General features: G+C 37.8%; 1 pseudogene; it reads left to right on the top strand.

The window, feature by feature from the left end:
- The first annotated feature begins 746 nt into the window (after positions 1–746).
- LOC118976305 (eukaryotic translation initiation factor 1-like) lies at positions 747–1,097 on the top strand (annotated as a pseudogene).
- Positions 1,098–16,083: the final 14,986 nt, after the last annotated feature.

Below are 16,083 nucleotides of genomic sequence, written 5' to 3' on the forward strand. Positions count from 1 at the left end.
ACAGAAAAAAAAATCTAAGAGAGACTGAAAACGTTGTGAGACCCCTCTAAGATTTCACCTAAGGGAGAGAAAAGAAAGTTAGTACCTAGAACAGGTTGGAGGGGAGTGAGAAAGAATCAAGTTGGTTTCTGCAAATTCTGTTGAATCCAGTGTATTAAAATATTGATTTCATTGGCATCTTTTGGCAGTGCTAGTGATTTGTGGGAATCTGTACCCCAGGATTAGCAACAAACCTGTGGGATTTCATCTGTAGCAGAGGTTGTAAAGCCACAGCTCCAGGGCCAAATCTGGTCCCCAGCTTGCTTTTGTAAGTGGCTTTGCAGGATCATGAATGCTTTAGAAATAGAATGGCAGAATTGAGTAGCTGTGACAGAGTGCTTTTGGCCTGCAAAGCTAAATGTATTTATTACCTTGCCCTTTAAGAGAAAAATTGATATTTCTTGATCTAGAGAAACTGAGGAATGAGTTTACTTTCTAGTGAAACATAATTTTAGAGATAAACTGATTTAATTATAACAAAACAAAACAACCCACAAATACATGGAGATTAAACAACATACTGCTAAAAATAACTAGGTCAAAGAAGAAAAAAGGAGAGACAAACCCCAGTCACTGAGCTGCCTCTAAAGACTCAGCAACCTCCCCCTTGAGCTCCCTTGCTTCCTGACATCCAGTACCTCCAGCCTGCCTTCTTCTGCCACAGCTTTCTGCAGACGGTTTCCACCAAAGAAAAGGAACAATATTGCATGTCCGCTATCCATAACCTCCCCTCTTTCTACCCCTTTACCCCTTTGATGATGCAAGTTAAAGGTGACGATCTGCTTCCTGCTGGCACTGGGGATTATATTCCTGTAAGAATTCAACAGAGAAACAGCAGGAAGACCCTTACTACCTGCCAAAGGATCGTTGATGAATACAATGAAAAGAAACTAATAAAAGCATTTAGGAAGAAATTTGCCTGCAATGGTAGAGTAATTGAGCATCCAGAATATGGAGAGATAATTAAGCTACAGGGTGAACCATGCTAGTACACCTGCCAGTTCCTTTCAGAGACTGGACTGGCTGAGGACAACCAGCTAAAGATTCATGGGTTTTAAGTGCTTTGGGCTCACTGAAGATTAGGTGAGGATTTCCTTGCAAAGCGTAGAATTTCCCTTCTGTCCCTTGTCACAAGTTTAAAAAGCTGTGAGGTTTTTAAACCTCACAGCTTATACAATATAACATTTTAGGGTCTGTTTTTAACTTGGATTAGTGTAATCCCTTCATGCAATAAACTGAAAAACAAACAAACAAAAAAGGTGAGATCAAAAGATATGTAAGACAAATGAGAATGATGATGTGACCTATCAAAACTTCTGGGATGCAGCTAAAACAGTAATACGAGGGAAGGTTGTATTATTACAGTCTTATCTTAAGAAACAAAAAAAAAAGTTCAAGTGAACAACCTAACATTACATCTTAAAGAGCTAGAAAAAGAAGAATAAAAGCAGCCCCAAAGCAACAGAAGAATGGAAATAATAAAAATTAGAGCAGAATTGAATGAAACAGAACAAAAAGACTATATGAAAAATTAATGCAATAAAGGTTCTCTGATTCTCTGAAAAGATTAATAAAATCTACAAATTCCTGGTTATACACATTAACAAAAAAAGAGAAAAAACTCAAATAAACAAAATCAGAAATAAAAGAGAAGTTACCATATATACCACAGAAATACAAAGGATCATACTAGAACACTATGAAAGACTATATGCCACCAAATCAAATGACTTAGAAGAAAAAAATAACTTCCTAAAAACATATAACCTTGCTAGACTGAATCATGAAAAATTTGAATATCTAAATAGACCAATCAACAGTGAGGAACTTGAAACAGTCATCTAAAACCTCCTCCAAAATAAAAGTCCAGAACCAGTTGACTTCACTAGTGAGTTCTACCAAATACTCAAAGAAGATTTGCTGCTTATTCTCAAACTCTTCCAAAAAATTGAAGAAGAGGCAATACTTCCTAATGCTTTTTATGAGGCCAACATGACCCTGATACCAAAACCTGGTCAGGATAACACACGCACACACACACACACACACACTAAAACTACAGATCAATATCTCTGATGAATGCAGATACAAAAATCCTAAAGAAAATACTAGTAAATTGAATACAATACATCAAAAGTACTATATCATGATCAGGGGGGAGTTCATTCTAGGAGCACAAACATAGTTCAACATACACAAATTGATCAATGTAATACACCACATTAACAAAACAAAAAATGAAAATCACATGGTCTTATCAATAGATGTAGAAAAGTCATTTGATAAGATACAATATACATTTATGATTAAAACACACAATACAATGGATATAGAAGGAAAGTACCTCAGCATAATAAAGGGCATATATGATAAACTCTCAGCCAATATCACACTCAATGGTGAAAACCAAAATTTTTCCTCTAAGAACAAGAAAAGACAAAGATGTTCACTCATACTACTCTTATTCAATATAGTGTATATTTTTAAAAGATTTTATCAATTTTTGACAGAGGGAAAGGGAGAGCAAAGGAGAGGGAGAGAAACATCAGTGTGTAGTTGTCTTTTGTGCACCCCCTACTGCAGACCCAGCCCACAACCCAGGCATGTGCCCTGACTGGGAATCAAACCAGTGACCCCTCTGTTTGTAGGCAGGCACTCAGTCCACTGAGCCATACCAGCCAGGGCATTATTCAACATAGTATTGGAAGTCCTAGCCAGAGTAATCAAGTAAGAGAAAGAAATAAAAGGAATCAAGATTGGAAAAGAAGAAGTAAAAGTGTCACTCTCCTCAGATGCCATGATTCTTTACATAGAAAACCTTAAAGACTCAACCAAAAGACTATTAGAAACAATAAACAAATAAAGAAAATTTGTAGGATACAAAATCAGTGTACAAAAATCCACTGCTTTCATATATACTAACAATGACATTTCAGAAAAAGTATTGAAAATAATTTCTTTTGCAATTGTGACAAAAATAATATATCTAGGAATAAGGTCAACAAGTGATGTGAAGGACCTGTATACTGAAAACTACAAAGCATTATTAAAAGAGATTGAAAAAAGAGACAATAAAATTAAAAGATATTCTGTGTTCATGGATTGGAAGAATTAACATAGTTAAAATGTCCATATTAACCAAAGCAATTTACAGATTTAATGCAATCCCCATCAAAATCCCAATGACATTTTTTAAAGAAATAGAAGAAAAATATGTGATTTACATGGAACCACAAAAGACCCTGAATAGTCAAATCAATTCTGAGAAAAAAAGAATGAACCTGGAAGTATCATAGTACCTGATTTCAAATTATACTATAGAGCTATCATAATCAAAATAGCATGATTATTGGCAGAAACACAGATACACAGACCAAGAAAAACAGAATTGAGAGCCCAGAAATAAAACCACATGTATATGGGCAAATAATTTTTGACAAAGGAGCCAAAAACATACAATGGGAAAAAGAAAGCCTCTTTAATAATTGGTGCTGGGAAACTAGGAAAGGCACATACAAAAAAATGAAACTAGAATACAGTTTGTTCCCATGTACAAAAATGAATTCAAAATGGATCAAAGACCTAAATATAAGATCTGAAACAATAAATCATAGAGAACAAAACAGAGGTTCTAAACTTATAGGCCTTGATCTTAGAGAAAATTTTATAAATTTGATCCCAAAGGCAAGGGAAGAAGAGGCAAGAATTAATGAATGGGACTGTATCAAACTAAAGAGCTTCTGTACACCAAAAGAAACTGCCAGCAAAACAAAAAGGCAACCTGTGGGGGTGATTTTGCCCTTAAGTCCCCTTGTCCGCCACAAATGAAAGTAACACTACCAAGACATGCTATGCTTGGGGAGGAAGGGTGGCCAGTTTCTCAGAGGAAAAAGGCCAGGGGTCCCTTCCTCCAGGGGCTTTTATTGGGTTGTAATACACAGGAATATAGGCGGTAAGGATCAAACAACAGATAGCATTCAAAGAACCATGAGGGCTTATTCTCAGTCAGGGTCAGATGGCTAATGAGCCATAAAACTTTGAGGGACAAACTTCTTGCTTGGACCCTTATCATTTAAATGAGAGCATTCTAAACAAAGCAGGTTTAAGAGGATTTTGACATATTCTTTCTTAAGCCTGATCAACAGGGGAACCCACACTTTCCAGCACAGGGCTGCACTGCCTTCCCCATCATAGGCTTTTAGGCATAAGTGGATTAGAGCCAGGAAGTGCTTCTCCCAGATGGAAACAGGGACTCGGGCTATCAGAATAGCTGGGGGGGGGGGCAAGGGTCCATTGCTCCCTCTTTGTTGCACCCCCCCCCCCCCCCGAGTCCTTCTATAATGGCCTCCCAAGTGATCATGTCTGGCTTAGGTTGGCCCTCCTCTGAGGAGTCGTACTGTCATCTGTTATCGACCATGCTTTGGGGGCAGGGGAGTAAGCAGAAGCAGCGTTTACTACCAGAGATAAGTTTTGTCTCCTAAGTGGCTCACATTCCAGAGGTCGCTCACTGAGTCTTAGCCATGGGAGGCAGTTACAATTCCTGAAACCAGGCAGAGCGGTTCCCAGCAACCAACAAAATGGGAGAAGATATTTGCAAACAACATTTCTGACAAGGAGTTAATATCCCAAATATACAAAGAACTCATACAACTCAACACCAAACAAAAAACAATTAAAAAATGGGCAGAGGACCTAACAGAAGACATACAAATGGTCGATAAATATATGAAGAGATGCTGAACTTTGCTAGCCATTAGGGAAATGCAGATCAAAACTACAATGAGATATCACTTCATACTTGTTAGAGTGGCTGTTATCAACAACATAGGTAATAACAAGTATTGGAGAGGCTGTGGAGAAAGAGGAATCCTCATTCACTATTTGTGAGAATGTAAACTGGTACAGACACTAAGATTCATAAAAAAATTAAGAAGAGTGTTACCATATAACCCGGCAATCCCTCTTCTGGGTATCTACTGAAAAATTTGAAAACATTTATTTGAAAAAATATGTGCACCTTTATATTTATTGAAGCATTTTTCTTAGTGGCTAAGACCCGGAAACAACCAAAGTGTTCTACAGTAAAGGATTGTATAAAGAAGAGGTGGCATATATATACTATGGAATACCACTCAGCCATAAAAAAAAGATGAAATACAGCCATTTATGACAACATGGATGGATCTTGAGAACATCATAATAAATAAAATAAGTCAGTTAAAAAAAGCTAAGAACCATATGATTTTATACATATGTAGGATACAAAACTGAAACTCATAGACAGACAATAGTATGGTGGTTACCAGAGGGAAGTAGTTAGGAGGTAATAAATGGTAAAAGGGACCAAATATATGGTGATGGAAGATGATTTCACTGTGGGTGGCTGGCACACAAGGTGATACGAATCATGTGTCATAGAAATGTACACTTGAAACCCATATAATCTTATTAACCAATGTCATCCCAATAAATTTTTAAAAACTAAAAAAATTATTGAACAGAAATTGAGAAGTCAAATAATTGGTACAAAAAATGAAATTTTATTCACATTTCTACTACAATTGTTAATCTACTATTCATTCAATCTTTCATTCATATAATAATTATTGAGTGCATACTATCTTCCAGGCAAACAGCTAGATGCAAGGGACCAGTTGAAAACGTTTATCACATTGGAGCTTCATGCCTGGGAGTGGGGAAGAGTGTTGAACAGAAAAAATAAAAATGAAAGTAAACATCTATAGATTGTGGATGATGATATATGTGGACAGAAAAAAAAGAAGAGTCTGAAAGGAGAATATAGTGAGAGTGGGGGTAAATACTTAAAATAGGGTGGTTAGAGGAGGCATCACTTGATACACAGATATTTGAGCTGGGACCTCATGGAGGCAAGGAAGATTGCCATGCGGTTTTCTTGAAAAGCAGCTGTCCACAGCAGGAGCAGGAGGGCAAATGCCCTAAGGAAGCAACATGCCTGTTATATTTGCAGAGCAGATGGAGTTGAGCATACCTGCAGTGTCATGAGCAATAGAGTGGAGTGCAATTGAAGGAAAAAATATGAAAGAAGAAATAGTACAATTGAAGGAAAAAACATGAAAGAAGGAGTACAATATGAAGGAGGACAATTGAAGGAAAAATATGAAAGAAGAAATACAAAAGAAGAAGGAGGCAGATAAGAGGGGTGATTGTAGTGACTGGCTTTTTCTCTGAATGAGAAGGTAGCTCTTAGAAAATTATTAGAAGAAGAATAGTGTGATTTGAATTATATTTTAAAGGATCACATTGCTAGCTACTGGAGAACAGATTGTAAGAGACCTGGGTAGGTGGAGGTGAACCAGTTAAGAGGCAATAATCCAGAACAGAGGTACTGTAGTTTAGAATGGGTGGTACAGCTGAAGTGGCAGTTTCAACAGGACTTGCATTTGGATTGCATGTGAAATATAACACAAAGGACAGGCTAGTACGGCTCCAAGGTTTTGGGGCTGAGCAAACAGAAACATGATGGAGCCTGTGGAGAGAAAGCAACTCTGAGTAGAAGATTAGGAGACTGAGTTTAGACCTGTTAAGACTAAAATTCCTGGAATGAGAACAAGCAAATCCCAGCCAAAATGGAGGCATAGGTAGATATACTTTGCTCACTTGCACAATGAAAAGAAGGAAACAACCAACTTAAAAACAAACAAACAACAACAGCCAGAACTGCTAGGAAATTGAACTGTATGGGAAGTCTGAAAACCAAGGAGTTAAAAAAGAAACATTCAGCCAGACTGGTAGGAGGGGTGGAGATGGGCAGCCAGGGAGGAGAGGAGCACAGCAGGTGGCAGCTGGTGGGCCAGGTGGTCCCACATTTGTATGTGGATAAACTGAGAACAACAACTGGGGAGCAAGATAAAATGTGAAACACAGGGTTCCAGTGTGGGAAAATAAAGCCTCAATAGCTCTATTATAAAAACCTGTGGGGGGTGCAGCAGCGGGAGAAACTCCCAGTCTTGTGGGAGAGTCTATTAGAGGGACCCACAGAGTCCTGAATATACACAAACCTACCCAGCCAGAAATCAGCACCAGAAGGGCCCAATTTGCCTGTGGGGAGTGGGGGAAGTGACTGAACGTGGAACAAGAGCCCAACAAGCATCACTGTTCTCTCTTAGACCCCTGCCTCACATATAGCACCACAACACAGTGGCGTGTGTTGTACTGCCCTGGAGAATACCTAAGGTTCTGCCCCATAATAGGCATGACGAGACAAAGAAATATGGCCCAAATGAAAGAACAAATCAAAGTTTCAAAAATAGAACTAAGAAATGAAGAAATAGCCAACCTATCAAATGCAGAGTTCAGAACACTGGTGACCAGGATGCTCATAGAAATGGTTACGTATGGGTGCAAAATGGAGGAAAAAGTGAAGGTTATGCAAAGTGAAAGAAATAAAAAATGTACATGGAACCAGTAATGAAGAGAGGGAAACTGGGATTCAGATCAACAACTTGGGACAGAAAGAAGAAATATACATTCAACCAGAACAGAATGAAGAACAAGATTTCAAAAAAATGAGGAAAGGCTTAGGAACCTTTAGAACAACTTTAAATGTTACAACATGTGATTCATAAGGGTGTCAGAAAAAGGGGAGAAAGAGCAAAAAATTGAAAGCTTATTTGAAAAAATAATGAAGAAAAACTTGATTATTTAGTCATAAAAAAAACACTTATAAGTTCAGGGAGCTCAGAGAATCACAAAGAAGTTGAACCTGAGGAGGAACACATCAAGACACATTATAATTACATTAGCCAAGGTTAAAGAGAAGGAGAGAATCTTAAAAGAGGCAAGAGAAAAGGAGACAGTTACTTACAAAAAAGTTCCCATAAGGCTATCAGCTGATTTCTCAAAAGAAACCTTATAGTCAAGAAGGGGCTGTAAAGAAGTATTCCAAGTCATGAAAGGCACAGATCTACATCCAAGATTACTTTATTCAGCAAAGCTATCATTTAGAATGGAAGGGCAGATAAAGTGCTTCTCAGATAAAATCAAATTAAAGGATTTCATCATCACCAAGCCCTTGTTATATGAAATGTTAAAATGATTTATCTAAACAAAGAAGATCAAAACTATGAACAGTAAAATGACAACAAACTCACAACTATCAACAATTGAACCTAAAATAAAAACAAAAAGAAACTAAGCAACCAACAAGGATAGGAACAGAATAATAGAAACAGAGATCACAGAAAAATACTTATCAGCAGGGAAGGGCAATGGGGAGAATGGGGGGGAAAGTTACAGGGAATAAGAAGCATGATTGACAGGTACAAAATAGACAGGGTAAATTAAGAATAGCATAGGAAATGGAGAAGCCAAAGAACATAAAATGTACAACCCATGGATATGAACTGAGGATGGGGGGAAGTGCTGGAGGGATGGGGGTTGCAGGGAAGAGGGTGATAAAAGGGAGAAAAGAGATTGGACAACTGGAATAGCATAATCAATAAATTATACAAAAATATTTTTTAAGAAACTAAAATTGCCTTTGGCATCTACACGGAGATGGTGAATAGACAATAGAATATATGGGTCTCAAGTTCAGGTGAAAAGCTTCTTGTGTTTCAGCCCTGGATATTGTTGTCCTAGATATTTTGGGTGGCGATGGGCCTCAGAAGGGTAAGATGCTGCAGAATATGATGGCCTCAAAGGCTTTCAGTCTTAAAAACTATAGACTGATACTTGGCTTTAGGCTCCTATAGACAGAGACTTTCTTTAATGGAATAGAATATTGAAAAATAACATAAAATGATTTTACCTAATTAAAAATGTCTTTATAAATATGTCTTCAATATTTAGCATTTCTTTTTTAATGAAGGAAATGTGAGATGGTACATTATGAGTCTTGTAAGGTTTAGAAAAGCTTACTTTACTTAATGCTTGATAGGCTCATTTCTCTCTTATTTACAAGTCCAGGTTATCTGTTCATTCATTCTTATTGAATTCCTGTAATGGTCCCTCACACTGACTAACATGCCTCAAGGGAGACTATTTTCCCCCTGTGCTCATTAGTCTCCATCTGCTGCTGCCCCTCTCTTCCCAATCCATCCTCCACCCTTCTCTGCTCTGCTTTATGTCATGGGAATCTGATCTCCATAGTCATACCATTTGGTCCCCATTGCTCTTTGGCTTATTGTTTAGGTTGGCTAGTGGAAGGCACCAGTAGGATATTAGAAGATCTGCAGTAGTTACAAAAGTCACTGGACTTGTAACACTGTTTTCTTCCCATCCCCTTCAGGCCTAAGTGCAGTAGGGATTTGCGACTGATGCCTTCCTCGGTACCTCAACATGCTTCAGTGGTTCCTCTCCTCTTGCAACACCTCTGAAAGTAGTCTGATCATTAAATTTACTTTTAAATACTTCAGGTTTGTTTTCTGTTTCCTGCTGGGATACTTACTGATGGATAAGTCACCTAAACTTTTATAGAACCATTTTGAAAGGTGTACTTCAATAATTCTGTAATTATGGTTCCTGAATAGATGTTCCCAGAGTGTAGTCTCTCCCATTTTCAGTTGAATTAAACAGATGTTATTGAATACACCAGGGATCAGGAACTTTGCTAAGTGCTAGGGAAGAACAGTGAGTAAGAAGAATAAAGAAGAGGTCATGGTCTGAGCAAATTGACAGTCTAGTCAGAAGGATACCACTTACTTATACACAGTATGTACCCATTATTCATCATTGCATCCACATTGTGCCTTGTCCTTATTTATGTACCTAAGGTTGCACTTCACGGTAACATCTAATAAGAAGCACATGTTCCCTAGACACAGTTATTCTGCCATAGACCCTGTTATTTCCACCTTATAAGAAAATTAAGTAAAACTAATATTCAATAATTGGTAGTTTTATTAACTCATGATTGAATTAAGATGCTAACATGCATCATGGAACCCTCCATGTGAATACTCAGACAAGAAGTGTGTACAAGACAGTTGGGAATGTTTGGGGATGAAAGAGTTAAAATTTCTAATTGGGTAACAGCAGGATGTGTTTTATTTTTTTATTTTTTTAAAATTTTATTTACTTACTTTGGAAGAGAGGAAGAGGGAGAGAGATCGATTTTTGTTTGTTCCACTTATTTAGGCATTCATTGGTTGATTTTTTAAATTTTTTTAGAAAGATTTTATTTATTTATCTTTAGAGAGGAAAGGAAGGAGAGAAGGAGAGAAACATCAATGTATGGTTGCCTCTTGTGAGTTCCCTGCTGGGAACTGGCCCGCAACCCAGGCATGTGCCCTGACTGGGAACCGAACCCCAATCATGTGGTTTGCAGGCCTGCGCTCAATCCACTGAGCTACACCAGCCAGGGCCAGGATGTGTTTTAAAATGCTTTCTCCTTTACTCATTTCTTACACACTTATATCATTTGTGAGTGTGTTAATTGTACCTTGCCTGTTTTCCTTCCATCTCTCACTGCAGTGAACAGAAAGATCACCATTCTTTTATTTGTAGCTGATAGGATTTTGTTATATTGTTAGAAAACACCTGAACAAACAACTCCTTCCTGATTTTTTTTTTTTGCCAAAAACAAAAGTAACAGCTATTCCTTAACTATTTGGTTGGTCAAAAAGTTTTTTGTTTTTTGTGCATTTTGGTTGCATTTTCACCTTTTACAGTGTCACTGGTGAGGAGTGCAGTAGAGACATGAGAGGGCTGGCTGGGCATCCACAGGTGGCAGCTGAGGCACCAGAGGAATGTGTAAACAGCCAGTTGGATCCCCATGAGAAGTGGGGGTCTAAACGCTAAGTGGGAATTTCCCAGCCTAGAGCAGTAGAGCCCAAAAAGTACTCAGTTGACATCCACTGTGAAAAGCGGCAGGGTTGCCCTCTGCCAGAAACTGATGGCTGTAGACACAAAGAGCTATTTATAAGAGCAATGCATAAATTTTCATTTGTAGCCACTCACCCTGGGCTCTGGCAAAGGGGGTTGTGGCAGAAGAGGCTGGAGATGCTTGAGGAGAGACTGGAGTCAGAGGCATTGGGGAGAGAACTGAAAGAGTAGCTGCGGGGATCCTGGTGCTGAGTTATACACCATACTGCAGCAGCCAGCCTGCTCAGGCAGTCCATTTCTCTCTGAGCAGCAGCAGCCTGAGGTCAAATAATAGCCCTGAACCCAGGAAGGACCCTGCCCCACCCAGTGGTGCTTATTTCCGACTGCTAAGTGCAAAATTACTAGATTAACAACTGAAGGAGTCAGCCACAGATGGTAGATCCCTGAAAGTCTCAAACAGTCGCCTGAGGCCAGGCTGGGGCACCATCTGACATCACCAGAGGTGGATCCAGAAAGAAAAAAACAGGTGGCATCTAAATGCTAGATGCTACCAAGATGAAATCCACTGTGGTCTTCTCCATGATTTGTGATATTTTCTTTCTTTCTTTCCTGCATAGGCTTTTAACATTTATTTCTTGTCTTTCATGTTTGTGCATATTAAGTCACTAGATTTTATCTTGTAGTGTATTTCAATTCACATATTTTGTCCCTCCCTTCTCTTACCCCATTTTACCTTTATCTTTCTTCTTATTCTTGTTTTAAATTCTGTCTTCTCTCTTGCTATAATTTGTTTCCATTCTGCACTCTTACTATTTCTCCTTCATCCACCCTCTCAAAACCAATTTTCTTGTCAATGGTCATCTCACATTCATTTTCCCTCTCTGAAAATACTTGCATCTTCTCTCCACATTTAGCAATCTCTGTTCGTTGGTTGTGAATAGTGTACTTGTTGTTACATTTTTTCAATTTTATCTCTAGATGTTCACTATTTTTTACTTCAAATTTCATTTTGCTGTTCCCCTCTCCTATACTTTTTAAGTCTCAAATTTTAATTTTGCCCTGTCTTTGCCTATTCTCTCTTTGTTCCCTCTTTCACCCTGCCCTTTTTTCTTTCCATCTCAAATTTTAACTTTTCCCTGTTTTAGCTTGTTTTTCATTCCCCACTCTTAGTATTCCCTCTCTCTCTATCATCTGAAAATCACTTCCCTTTCCCCTAAACATCTCTTAAGTTTTTTCCTTTCTTTCCTTTTCTTTCCATCCCACCTATATTAATTTTAGCTAATTTATTCTTGATAGAGCTGTGGTGGAGTCTAATAAATCCCTACCCTTATTAGTGCTCTTCCCTCTACCCTCTCAAAATCACTTTTCTTTCAGTAGGTCATCTTATATTAATATAATACTTAATCTCTTCACACCCTTAATAGTATGGTTGGGATTGTTGGGGGTGGGGAGCTATTACTGCGGGTGTGGGTTTGTTTCTTGGGCTTCATGGTTTTGTTCTGGAATCACGTCCACAACAGCATACAAGGCGTGGTGGAGTGAACTTCAGTCAACCAGCTGGAGAAAAGGACCCACCAAAGAATGACCCAGCAACAATCAAAACTCAACTACATCCAGAGAGCCAACATAAAGAGCATAAAGAGTATCCCCAAAACATCAAGTTCAGGAGATCAAGGAAACTGCACCACTGAATCATACAGATTTCCTACCATAGAGGTTCACACCACAAAGACAGAGAGTCAAAACAGAACAATTTAAAAAGCAGAAGTAAACAAGATGAGTCTTCAAAAAAAAGGGAAGACAGAGAAACAACCCCCAACTGGAAGGAAAGGAGGAATCCTCAGAAAGAATGCTAAATGGAAGAGAAGCTAGTAAACTATCAGACACTGAGTTCAAAACAATGGTTATAAAGAAGCTGAATGAGCTCAGTGAGAATCATAAAAAATTACAGGGAAGCTACAAGGAACTTACTGAGAACTACCTCAGCATGAAAAAGGACATAGAAACTATCAACAAGTCAGGAGGAAATGAAGAATACAATTTCTGAACTGAAGAGCACAGTAGAAGGAATCAAAAGCAGGCTAGATGAAGCAGAGGACCAAATCAGCAAGCTGAGGGACAAAGTAGAACAAAACTCCCAGAAAGAGCAATAAAAGGAAAAAAGACTCAAAAAGGACAAAGAGGGGTTCAGGGAACTACAGGACAACATGAAATGTAATATTATTCATACAATAGGGATACCAGAAAGAGAAGAGGAACAAGGAATAGAAAACCTGTTTGGATAATGTAATGATGGAAAACTTTCCTAAATGATGAGAGAAAATGTCACATAAGTACAGAAAGCACAGAGAGTCCCAATCAAGATGAACCCAAAGAGGGTCACTCCCAGACACATTACATTTAAAATGGCAAAACTCCAAGATAGAGAGAATCTTAAAGGCAGCAAGAGAGAAATAGGAAATAGCATACAAGGGAGCTCCGACAAAGCTAGCAGTTGACTTCTCAGGAGAAGTACTGCAAGCCAGAGAGAATGGCAAGAAATATTCCAATTAAGGAAAAGCAAAGGCCTGCAACCAAGACTACTCTACCCACCAAGGTTCTTATTTAAAACAGAAGGTGAAATATGGAGTAGCCCAGGTTAAGACAGCCAGAAGAATACACCTCAACCAAACCAGCACTGCAAGATATGCTAAAGGGTCAGCTTTAAGAAGATGGTGAAAAAGAGCGAAAGAGACAGGAACACAGGGTACAAAGGGGGAAAGTGGTAATGAATAAGTACTTATCAATAATAAACTTTAATGTAAGTGGATGAAATGCTCCAATCAAAAGACACAGGGTACCTGAATGGATATGAAGACATGACCCTAAAAATATGCTGCCTACAAGAGACTCATCTCTGAACAAAAGATCTGCATAGGCTGAAAGTGAAGGTATGGAAAAATATTCTAAGCAAATATACAAGAAAAAAATGTCAGTAGCAATACCTATCAAACAAAATGGATTTCAAAACAAAAACCATAAAAAGAGACACAGAAAGACACTTCTTAATACTCAAGGGAAGAATCTATCACAAAGACATACACATTATAAACACATATGCACTTAACATAGGAGCACCCCAAAGTCCTCTTGGAGGACTTCAAGAAAGATATAGACAGTGACACAGTTATACTAGGGGATTCTAACACCCCACTGTCAATAATGGATAGATTTGCCAAACAAAATATCAACAAGGATATTGTGGCAATGAACAATGCAATACATCAAGTAGACTTAACTGATATATACAGAACATTTCATTCCAAAGAAGCAAAATATACACTCTTTTCAAGTGTACATGGAAAATTTTCAAAGATAGACCACACACTAGGACACAAAACAAGCCTCAACAAATTCAAGAAAATTGAAATCATATCAGGTGTTTCTCCAACCACAAGGACCTGACACCAGAAAACAACATCAAGGGAAAAACTCAAAAGCTTTCAAATTCATAGAGCCTGAGTAGCATACTATTAAACAATGAATGCATTAATAATGAGATCAAGAAAGAAATTAAAAGCTTTATGGAAACAAATGAAAATGAACACACAACAGTCCCAAACCTATGAGACACTGTGAACACAGTCCTGAAAGGGAAGTTCATAGCATCCACTTAAAAAAGATAGATACATTTCAAATAAACAACATAGCCCTACAAGAAGTGGAGGAACAACAAGAACAAGAACAACAAAAGCCCAGAGCAAGTAGAAAGAAAGAAATAACCAAGATCAGAGAAGAATTAAATGACATAAAGACTAGAAGAACAATTCAAAGGATAAATAAATCCAGGAGCTGTTTTTTTGAAAAGGTAAAAAATATAACAAAACTTTAACCAGGCTCATCAAGAAAAAAAGAGAGAGGACCCAAATAAATAAAATCAGAAATAAAAAATATACTACAACTACATCACAGAAATTACCAAAGGATTGAAAGAAATTACTACACATAACACTGTACCAAGCAATTTGAAAAGCTGGGTTAAATGGACACATTTCTAGAAACACGGTATCTTCCAAAACTGAACAAAGAAAAAGCAGAAAGCCTGAACAGAGTGATGATAACAGCTAGTGAAATTGAAGCAATAATAAAAAAACTCCTGGCACACAAAAGCCTTGGACTAGATGGCTTCACAGGGAAATTTTACCATACATTTAAGGGAAAGCTATCCCCTATCCTTCTGAGACTATTCCAAAAAAAAAATCCAAGAAGAGGTAAGACTCCCAAACTTTTTTTATGAAGCCAGCATCGTCCCAAACCCAAAACCAAATAAAGACACGATGAAGAAAGAAAACTACAGGCCAGTATTGCTGATGAACATTGACACTAAAATCCTCAACAAAATGTTGGCAAACTGTATCCAGCAACACACTGAAAAGATCATACACCATGATCAAGTGGCATTCATCCAAGGGGTACAAGGATGGTACAATATTTGCAAATCAATAAATGTAATACATCACATAAAAAAAGGTAAAGACCAAAATCATATGGTCATATCAATAGATTTGGCAAATACATTTGATAAAATACAGTACCCATTTTATCTGCTGATAAAAACACGCAGCAGAGTAGGAGTAGAGGGAACATAATATGGCCATATACAAGAAACCTACAGCCAACATCATACTCAACAGGCAAAAACTAAAAGCTTCCCCACTAAGGTCAGGAACAAGACAAGGGTGTATGCTTTTAGCACTTATATTCAACATAGTATGCAAAGTTCTAGACACAGCAATCAAATAAGAAAAAGAAATAAAAGACATCCAAATTGGAAAGGAGGAAGTAAAAGTGTCATTGTTTGCAGATGGCATGATAGTGTATAAAGAAAACCCTAGAGACTCCACCAAAAAAATTTCTCAATCTGCCAAGTGAATTTGGCAAAACAGCAAGATACAAAGTCAACACACAGAAATTGAAGGCATTTTTGTACACCAACAATGAAATATCAGAAAAGAAAATTAGGGGAAAGTCCCCTTAGATGTAGCAACAAGAAAAATAAAGTATCTGGGAATAAACCTAACTAAGGAGGTAAAAGACCTGTACTCAGAATACTATACAACATTGAAGAAAGAAGTTAAGGAAGAAACAAATAAATGGAAGCATATCCCATGTTCATGAATTAGAAGAATTAACATTATCAAAGTGTCTACCTGAAGCAATGAATGAATTCAATGCAATCCCTATTAAAATACCAATGAC

The sequence above is a fragment of the Sturnira hondurensis genome, unplaced genomic scaffold (genome assembly GCF_014824575.4).
Source record: "Sturnira hondurensis isolate 20B ecotype Veracruz unplaced genomic scaffold, ASM1482457v3 Scaffold0000256, whole genome shotgun sequence".
NCBI lineage: Eukaryota > Metazoa > Chordata > Mammalia > Chiroptera > Phyllostomidae > Sturnira > Sturnira hondurensis.